Source organism: Cherax quadricarinatus, chromosome 8 (genome assembly GCF_038502225.1).
Source record: "Cherax quadricarinatus isolate ZL_2023a chromosome 8, ASM3850222v1, whole genome shotgun sequence".
NCBI lineage: Eukaryota > Metazoa > Arthropoda > Malacostraca > Decapoda > Parastacidae > Cherax > Cherax quadricarinatus.
This window is the reverse complement of record NC_091299.1, coordinates 29,171,078-29,181,552: the sequence shown is the minus strand read 5'-3', so window position 1 is coordinate 29,181,552 and position 10,475 is coordinate 29,171,078.

The following is a 10,475-nucleotide window of genomic DNA, read 5'->3' as shown; positions in this document are numbered from 1 at the left end:
CACACACACACACACACACACACACACACGTGAAGCAGTATCGATAATTAGTGCTCCCAGGATTTAGCGGCTGTCCAAAGTTATTATTAGCGGTCATTGAATCAGTGAACATACCTACATGAGTAGCAGCATTCTAGAGTGTGAATAATGTGATAAGATCAAGAATGTTACTATTAAAATTTAAATGCGGGTGTTACTGGAAGATGTGTGAGGAATGGTAGCCATCAGCTAGTTAGGCTGCTGGCAGCGTTGACACAAATAATCAAATGCAGATATCTGGTTGGTTACAGCAGCAGTGTAGTGATAAGGTCATTAACGAGTGATAAAGTAAATAATGTAAGAAAAAAAAATAGTCACTCCCCATCTGTTGGTGTTGTGACTACAGTTAATATCATCAGTTAGTTACGACCATAATACTAAAGAAAAAAGAGTGAATACCAAGTTATTAGCACCAAAAATAAAAACTAGAATGCATGATAAAAACTACGGAGAGAGTTACAAGCTGAAGAAGTTATAGAAGCCACCACCAGGAGCCTCCATTGTTGCAGACATCACTTGTCTATGTGTGGCAGCAGTTTTGGTTGGTGTCTAAAGTCTCGTCGTGTTGGTTGTATGCTATAGCATCACTCTCTCCCTAACTTATAGTGCCAGGAGATAGACACAGGTAGCCCTGACAATATTTAGTAAATTATCTAAAAATCTTCAGAAGAGTTGTGTAGTCTAGTAACCCCCCCCCCTGTTTCTCAAAGATCGACAAGCTATTAAACGAGCACTCAAAAATACAAGTGTTCACCAGTATTACAATAGTAAATATTAGTATACATTAATAAGGAATTGAGTGTGAAATATTTCTATAATCTTCAAAAGAGTAATGTAGTCTAGAGTGATACAGTGACCCTCACTTTTTGTTTCAAAGACTAAAACAAACGCGTGCGCACACACACATACACACACACACACACAAACATACACACATGTGAACACATATACACATACTCAGACAAACCTAGCACATTAGCTCATAAATACCCAACACCAAACACACACACACACACACACACACACACACACACACACACACACACACACACACACACACACACACTCACACACACTCACACACACTCACACACACTCTCACACACACACACACACACACACACACACACACACTCACACACACTCACACACACACACACACACACACACACACACACACACACACACACACACACACACACACACACACACACACACACAACGTGAAGTTGATGAGAAGAATGCATTCGATCGAAGACCAGGCAGAACTACAAAGGGATCTGGACAGGCTGCAGACCTGGTCCAGCAATTGACTCCTGCAGTTCAACCCCACCAAGTGTAAAGTCATGAAGATTGGAGATGGGCAAAGAAGACTGCAGACGGAGTACAGTCTAAGGGGCCAGAGACTACTGCTGCAGCATTTGGACGCCTAGCAAACCTCAGAACATCATTTCGACATCTTAATAAGGAATCGTTCAGGACCCTGTACACCGTGTACGTTAGGCCCATATTGGAGTATGCGGCACCAGTTTGGAACCCACACCTAGCCAAGCACGTAAAGAAACTAGAGAAAGTGCAAAGGTCTGCAACAAGACTAGTCCCAGAGCTAAGAGGTATGTCCTACGAGGAGAGGTTAAGGGAAATCAACCTGACGACACTGGAGGACAGGAGAGATAGGGGGGACATGATAGCGACATACAAAATACTGAGAGGAATTGACAAGGTGGACAAAGACAAGATATTCCAGAGATGGGACACAGCAACAAGGGGACACAGTTGAAAGTTGAAGACACAGATGAATCACAGGGATGTTAGGAAGTATTTCTTCAGCCACAGAGTAGTCAGGAAGTGGAATAGTTTGGGAAGCGAAGTAGTGGAGGCAGGAGCCATACATAGCTTTAAGCAGAGGTATGACAAAGCTCACGGTTCAGGGAGAGTGACCTAGTAGCGACCAGTGAAGAGGCGGGGCCAGGAGCTTGGACTCGACCCCTGCAACCTCAATTAGGTGAGTACAACTAGGCGAGCACACACACACACACACACACACACACACACACACACACACACACACACAGACACACACACACACACACACACACACACACACACACACACACACACACACACACACACACACACATACACACACACACACACACACACACACACACACACACACACACAGTAAGATGTACTTACAGTAAAAAACAAAAGCAATGGAAAGTGTTTTCATTCTCTTGCATATGTTCCGTGAACGTCAGGAAATTAACCTGACAAACAGGTTACAAAGAAAACAAATAAAACTACATATTCTTACGGAAACAAAAACAAGCCGGCATTAATACCCGATTTTTAGAGACGTGTACAGCAAAAAACAACAATAACAATTAATAAATAACGAGAACAACAACAACAACAGTAACACTCAATACAGAAACCAGAGCAACAACAACACGAGAAAAATTAACAACAGCAAAGGCAACAAAAACAAACACAATGGCAGAAACAATAACAGTAAACACAGCAACAACAAACAGCATTTAAAAACAAGGACACCAAAGGAAAGGGTCGTGTTGGCTCTGCCAAGCGTTACAAATACAGAACAACAACAAATACATTATGTGTTTGTTCATCATTATTATTCACAATATCAAACACGACCAATGAAATTTTTAGAACAAAGAGAGAGAATTTTGTGCTGATTTATATATATATATATATATATATATATATATATATATATATATATATATATATATATATTTATATATATATATTATATATATATATATATATATATATATATATATATATATAGATATATATATATATATATATATATATATATATATATATATATATATATATATATATATATATATATATACAGAGAGAGAGAGACAGAGAGAGACAGAGAGAGAGAGAGAGAGAGAGAGAGAGAGAGAGAGAGAGAGCTGCTGTTGATGCTACTGTTGTTGTTCCACCATTCCGATTCTCCCATAATCTCTTATTGCATAATTAACAGAAATGTGAAGTCGCAATAAATAGGAAGAGGGAGTAGCAGTAGTAGTTGTAGTAGTAGTAGTAGTAGTAGTAGTAGTAGTAGTAGAGTAATAGTAGTACCAGCAGATGCATCAGCAGTAGTATTCTGAAATAGTGAATACAATTACCCAAATAATGAGCAAAACCAGGCTAATCTTTATCAGACAATCGGGTGATGACCTAGGCTTCACTCCCAGCAGTACTCCACAGCTTGCTAATACTGCATATTGTTTGCTGGTTTGAGGGAGTAGAGGTGGTTTCCTAAGATAACGTGGGTATTTCTAAAAGAGAAAACAGTTTTCCAATAGTTTGTAGCAGAAAGAACCTGTAGTAGTATTTACTCCCAAGTGGCGCAACTTGGGAGTAAATACCACTACTGTCGTCTGTCTGTCTACATGAGATAGACAGACTAATGGCAGAGAACCTGCGAAAGTCCACACTTAGACTGTCTGATGGGAAGATCTTTCTACTTCTTATTCATGTAAACGGCTTAGAAAAATCGACGATTGATAAATGCATCGCTTTTCTATTCCGTGCATTATCTAGGTGTATGACTTGGTACGGAACACATGGGAAAGAGAGACAGACAGCCTGGAAGTTCACACCGAAACCTATCTACCGAGAAGAAGGCATCCACTGCTATATACACTAAGACCTATCATGTCTAACAGAAGCATATGAGACAAGTGTAGAAAAGGATAAGTCTCTCTCCCTCTCTCTCTCTCTCTCTCTCTCTCTCTCTCTCTCTCTCTCTCTCTCGCTCTCTCTCTCTTTCAGCCATCCAATGATAAACTAGACAGGTTTGCAAACACATAGAGGGTGGGGTGGGGGGAGTGGAGGGAAGAAGGATACCGACAGACGGGGAGACAGGGGAAAAAGTTTGTGAAGAATCAAGCTTGTGTGTTTCCACTGAGGTTCTACACTGCCAGGAACCAACCAGGGATAAACAAAACCATAACTTTCACCCATCCCTGACGACCCTGCTGTTGCCAGAGAGAGAGAGAGAAAGACAGAGAGAAAGAGAAAGAGAAACAAAGAGAGAGAGAAAGAGAGAGAGAGAGAGAGAGAGAGAGAGAGAGAGAGAGAGAGAGAGAGAGAGATGAAGGTAAACGTGTGTGAGAGAAGATCTGGCGAAGAGTAGAGAAAAATAAGGGAGATGTGGAGATGTAGGAAAGAGAATGGGAAAGATGTGAGAGAGAAGTTAAATGTCATAAGGGAAGAGGAATGAAGGATGTGAATGATTGTACATTAAAGGAATATGGAATAAGCGAGAGCAAAGAATGGAAGGATATGAGATGAAGATGCGAGAAAGACTGAATTGGAAAGAGTTGAGAAGGAGGGATGAGAGAGACGAAGAGCAGCAGAAGAGGACAAGAAAGAGAAGGCAATGTGAACCAGAAGAAGAGCGAGGAAAGAGAGAAAGAGACGGATTTGTGAAAAAGGAAAAGAGGAGGAAAGGTTTAAATAAGTGAATAAAAAAGGGAGAAGGAAGGAGGAGGAGGAGGAGATTAAAGAAAGAAAACAAAAGAAGTGCAAAGAAGAGAGGGGAAGATAGACTTCGTAACTGGTAAGAGACACCTTCAGTGTACATGACTGGGCATGTGCACACCTGTATATAGTTGCAAGGGTCGAGTCACAGCTCCTGGCCCCGCCTCATCGCTGGTCGCTGTTAGGTCCACTTCTGGCTTCGAGAGCTTTTTCATGTACTCACCTAATTGTGGTTGCAGGGGTCGAGACTCAGCTCCTGGCCCCGCCTCTTCACTGATCGCTACTAGGTCCTCTCCCTCTCTGCTTCCTGAGCTTTGTCATACCTCTTCTTAAAACTATGTATGGTTCCTGCCTCCACTACTTCACTTGCTAGGCTATTTCACTTCCTGACAACGCTATGACTGAAGAAATACTTCCTAACGTCCCTGTCACTCGTCTGAGTCTTCAGCTTCCAGTTGTGACCCCTTGTCCCTGTGTCCCCTCTCTGGAACATCCTATCTCTGTCCACCTTGTCTATTCCCCGCAGTATCTTGTATGTCGTTATCATGTCTCCCCTGACCCTTCTGTCCTCCAGTGTCGTCAGTCCGATTTCCCTTAACCTTTCCTCGTACGACATTCCCTTGAGCTCTGGGACTAGCCTTGTTGCAAAACTTTGTACTTTCTCTAACTTCTCGACGTGCTTGACCAGGTGTGGGTTCCAGACTGGTGATGCATACTCCAGTATGGGCCTAACATACACAGTGTACAGTGTCTTGAACGATTCCTTATTAAGGTATCGGAACGCTATTCTCAGGTTTGCCAGGCGCCCGTATGCTGCAGCAGTTATTTGGTTGATGTGTGCCTCCGGTGATGTGCTCGGTGTTATGGTCACCCCAAGGTCTTTCTCCCTGAGTGAGGTCTGTAGTCTTTGTCCACCTAGCCTATACTCTGTCTGCGGTCTTCTTTGCCCCTCCCCAATCTTCATGACTTTGCATTTGGCTGGATTGAATTCGAGAAGCCAGTTACTGGACCACATGTCCAGCCTGTCCAGGTCTCTTTGCAGTCCTGCCTCATCCTCGTCCGAATTAATTCTTCTCATCAACTTCACATCATCTGCGAACAGGGACACTTCAGAGTCTATTCCTTCCATCATGTCGTTCACATACATCAAAAATAGCACTGGTCCTAGAACTGACCCCTGTGGGACCCCGCTCGTAACAGGCGCCCACTGTGATACCTCTTCACGTACCATGACTCGTTGCTGCCTCCCTGTCAGGTATTCCCTTATCTATTGCAGTGCCCTCCCTTTTACATGTGCCTGATCCTCCAGCTTCTGCACTAATCTCTAGTGGGGAACTGTGTCAAAGGCCTTCCTGCAGTCTAGGAAAACGCAATCTACCCACCCCTCTCTCTCGTGTCTTACTTCTGTTACCTTGTCATAAAACTCCAGGAGGTTTGTGTGCGCGCGCGTGTGTGTGTGTGTGTGTGTGTGTGTGTGTGTGTGTGTGTGTGTGTGTGTGCGTGTGTGTGTGTCTGTATGAGTGAGTGTGTGTACTTACCTAATTGTGGTTGCAGGGGTCGAGACTCAGCTCCTGGCCCCGCCTCTTCACTGATCGCTGCTATCATGCCTCGTCTTAAAGCTATGTATGGTTCCTGCCTCCACTACATGACTTTCTAGACTATTCCACTTCCTGACAACTCTATGACTGAAGAAATACTTCCTAACATCCCTGTAACTCATCTGAGTCTTCAACTTCCAATTGTAACCCCTTGTTTCTGTGTCCCCTCTCTGGAACATCTTGTCTCTGTCCACCTTATATATATATGTGTGTGTGTGTGTGTGTGTGTGTGTGTGTGTGTGTGTGTGTGTGTGTGTGTGTGTGTGTGTTTGTGTGTGCTGATGTTGTCTAGAATCCCTCTCTCCTATTGGTGTTATAAAAAACCTCGTCTGTTGGCTGTATTGACTCCACAAGATCCACAAAAACGTTCTCGCTTGTTTCGAGCAGTTAAAAATCGACTCGTGTGACTAGATTAAATGATAACTTCAGCGTAACGAGGCAATTCGTAACAGCCTCGCATGACCCTTCAGTCTCGCTCGTTCCAACAAGGGAAGAGAGAGAAAATCGTCCTTGTTTCGCTTGAACTCATTCCTTACAGATTAACTTCTACTAGCACACAGGAGAATGAGATAAGACGGTGCTTCATTGAAGGCTGACGGACTAATTACCTTGTCTTCCATTATCCGCTGCATTTATTTTAACAGTCTTCGATAAAGCCACTGGATGGTAAAACGTCTACAAGTAAAGACACTGATTCATCATCAGTGTCGTTTACCTATGTACGGGTTAACTGTGAAGACAAACTTAAAGCCTTGAATCTACACTCCTTTGAAAGACGTAGAATGAGAGAAGATATCATTGAAGTTTATAAACAAAGGGGATATGAATAAAGTACTGTCACGGTACTGTGCTCTCTGTATTCTTTAACCTCTATTAAGCAAGTGATTCTTCTAATATATTGGTCGTTTACATGCGAGTTGACGTCATTCCATTTGTAAACAGTCTAAGAAGATACATTTACTCAACCTTGGGTATATTTAATTTATTTACGTTAGTGTAGATGTCGATATTAAACCTAGGCTGATGGATTCACTTTTGGCGTTATAAAAAGCTCTGTTATCATGCTTCAAGTTCGCCATTGTTCGGGACTATTTTTTTTTTTTATATTTTATTTAAAAAACTTTACAGCTTAATATTAAATAAAGATATAAAATGGGTACAGTAGGATCCTCAATCCTACACAACATATACTAACAAGTTTTAACAACACATTGTAATGGACATAAAAGAGGTTACTCATATACATTCACCAAAATTTTCATACAACATACTACTATAATATAAACAATATAAACTATAACTATATAAACTATATAAAATGTAAATTATATAAACCTTTCAGATTTGTATAGTTAACATACTGTGACTGACATATGACAAAGGTTCACAACCTTCACAGTATATAATCAGAGTAATGACCTACATCACAATCTCAGTTAAAAACAAGTACATGCTCTTCCCAAAATTAACCCCTATACAATAAGAATTTTTTTTATTTTATTGAAAACTCAGGTACAAAAACAAAAATATTATGGGTGCATAAAATAATATATCAACGAGATACCAGGCACTAACTAGATTCTTATATAAATAAATCATAAAGTCAAAACACAGGAAAATAAACACTATACAAATAAAACAATGTGACAAAACAAGCACACAGAATTACACACATACACAAGCAATCACGTATTATACAACGTGATACTTCATCTGGCATATAACTAGGCGTGGCTTCCGCCTGCCAACACAACGTATCCAAGACTTAATCTAAGAACTCAGGTGCCTTAAAGAGCACAACAATACGTTAATTTGGGCGACTACCACGGTGTTATTATCATGGACTAAGAATAGGCACTACAGTTCAAAGGTGGATCAGGATGACGCTACCATTCACTACAATGAAAATATCTAATATAACAAAACGAAAATACACTGTGATATTTGACATCTCAATAAAACACAAATGCCAGCAGCTATAAGTGAACTTATACACTGACAAGATGCACACATTGAAAAATACTACCTCCACATATAGTTCAAGCTCCATCACAGCTTACAGGAAAACGAATACTTGCATAGATACATATATTATTGAAAAGCACACGGACACGGCATAAAGTATAAACGGAAATAAGAAAAACGTTTCAACTGTGCTAGGAAGCACACCATATACAAAAAGTACACCAATGACTTGTAATTGAGGCATAAAAGACGAGAAACATTTCTAAAAGTTGTATATACAAAGCACGTAAGATATTTCGTCATCACCGTTACATAGGAGACGCACATAAACTCTGAGAACACAAAACATTCACGCACTTGACAAACACAATTAGACACAGCTGACCAGCCCGTTAGATTACCCACTGAACACTCACAACTATCTCAAATCTCGTAACTCCAAGGCTTTATATTCAGGCGGGAAGTCTCTCTCCCATCTCCCCTCATATACCAACCTATTTCGACATTTTGTCCTATAAATCGTCCCTGCTAACACCCTAATTCTACTGTTACCATCAACGTGCCTCATAGCCCATGACACGAAAATATAATCGGCCACAACATACGACACCGCACGTTGTACACGCAAGTCAACCCCACCTACATCAAAACTCAACGCCCGGAGTACCGACAAACCTCCCCCCCCTACCAAACGCAAAACCCTACTGAACCACTCTCGTACCATACCTAAAGTCTCACAGAAATACACAACATGAAAAGCAGATTCCTCCATCCCGCATACCGGACAACCCCAGTCTTCCTCCAAACGCCTATTATACAACACCACCCTAGACGGCAAGATTCCATGTAAAAATTTAAAAACCACTTCCCGTACTTGAGCAGGCAGACGCAACTGTTGAACTCGCCTCCATATATCACCCCACGCATACATGGGATACATTCCTTCAACTCGCACCACGACTACCTCTCTACCCGCCCTTTCTAAGGTACATAATTTTACACAGCGCACGTCCCTCATGTTCAATAATACGCGAAGCATCGCGTCGCACCAAATTAAATTCCTCCCTCTCCACCACCTGCGCAGGTCGTGATACAATTCGCTTAACCCGCCATGCATCCCACCCAGTCGGAGAAAACGACGCTTCACGTAACATGCCATGACACGAGCCTCTAGAGGAATGAGACCCAACCCTCCCTGATGCAGTGGTGTCTCCACCACCGCTCTTGTGAGCCAATCGCATCCAGAACCCCACAAAAATCGATAAATTCTATGCAAAAGACGTTTGACGTCCCCCTGCAACAGAGGATACAGTGCAGCAACGTGCCATACTTTGCTATAAAGCAGGACATTAATGACCACCGCCCTCTGATGCAGGGTTAATTGTCGCGGCCGTAAACTATTTAAGCGTCCCAAGACACTATGTACAACCCTCCCCGAATTGCACGCCCTCATCTGATCAACCTCCCGCATATAATGAATACCACATATAGTGATACGATCAACCACAGTCCACCCCTCTGCATCCACCCCATCCCCCACCCACTCCCCCAACTCCATAATTTTCGATTTTTCTCTATTAACACACATCCCCGTAGCCTTGCCAAATATGTCAACAAGTCTCCCAACAAAACCCAATTGCTCCCGTGAACGTAATAACACAGTAGTATCATCAACATAACCCACAAGGGTTGGTCGACCACTACTCGGACCCAACGATGTCTCTATTCCCCGCCCACAAACAGCCCAGTAAAAAGGGTCCTGCATACATGCAAAAAACATTTGAGACATGGGGCATCCCTGACGAATGCCCCTGCTCATGTGTACAAAAACACCTAACTTGCCATTAATTTGTACTTTAAAACCCGCTCCATTGTACAACGAACGGGCCCACATGATGACCTCATTTCCAAAACCCTGCCATCTCATAAATTTCCACTGAACCTCTCTTTCCACACTATCAAAAGCGGCTCGCCAGTCTAAAGCCAAAACACCACCCCCACCCCTCACCCCGCATTCCTCAACAAACTCTCTGATATTCTCATGACCATCATACATTGACCTACCTGGCACACCAAACTGACTCTTATGGATTACCTTATCAAACACTTTCTTAATTCTATTCATCAATATTTTCGCATATAGTTTATAGTCACTACACATCAACGATATGGGACGGTAGTCCTTAATCGCTAACGGCACATCACATTTCCTAACTAAGACCAACACCGCCGTACGCTGAGACAGACCTAACACCCCCCCCTCCTTCATCGCATTGAGTAAACGAACCATAAAAGTCCGTATTACCTCCCAATGTTTGATATAAAATTCACAAGGGATGCCAT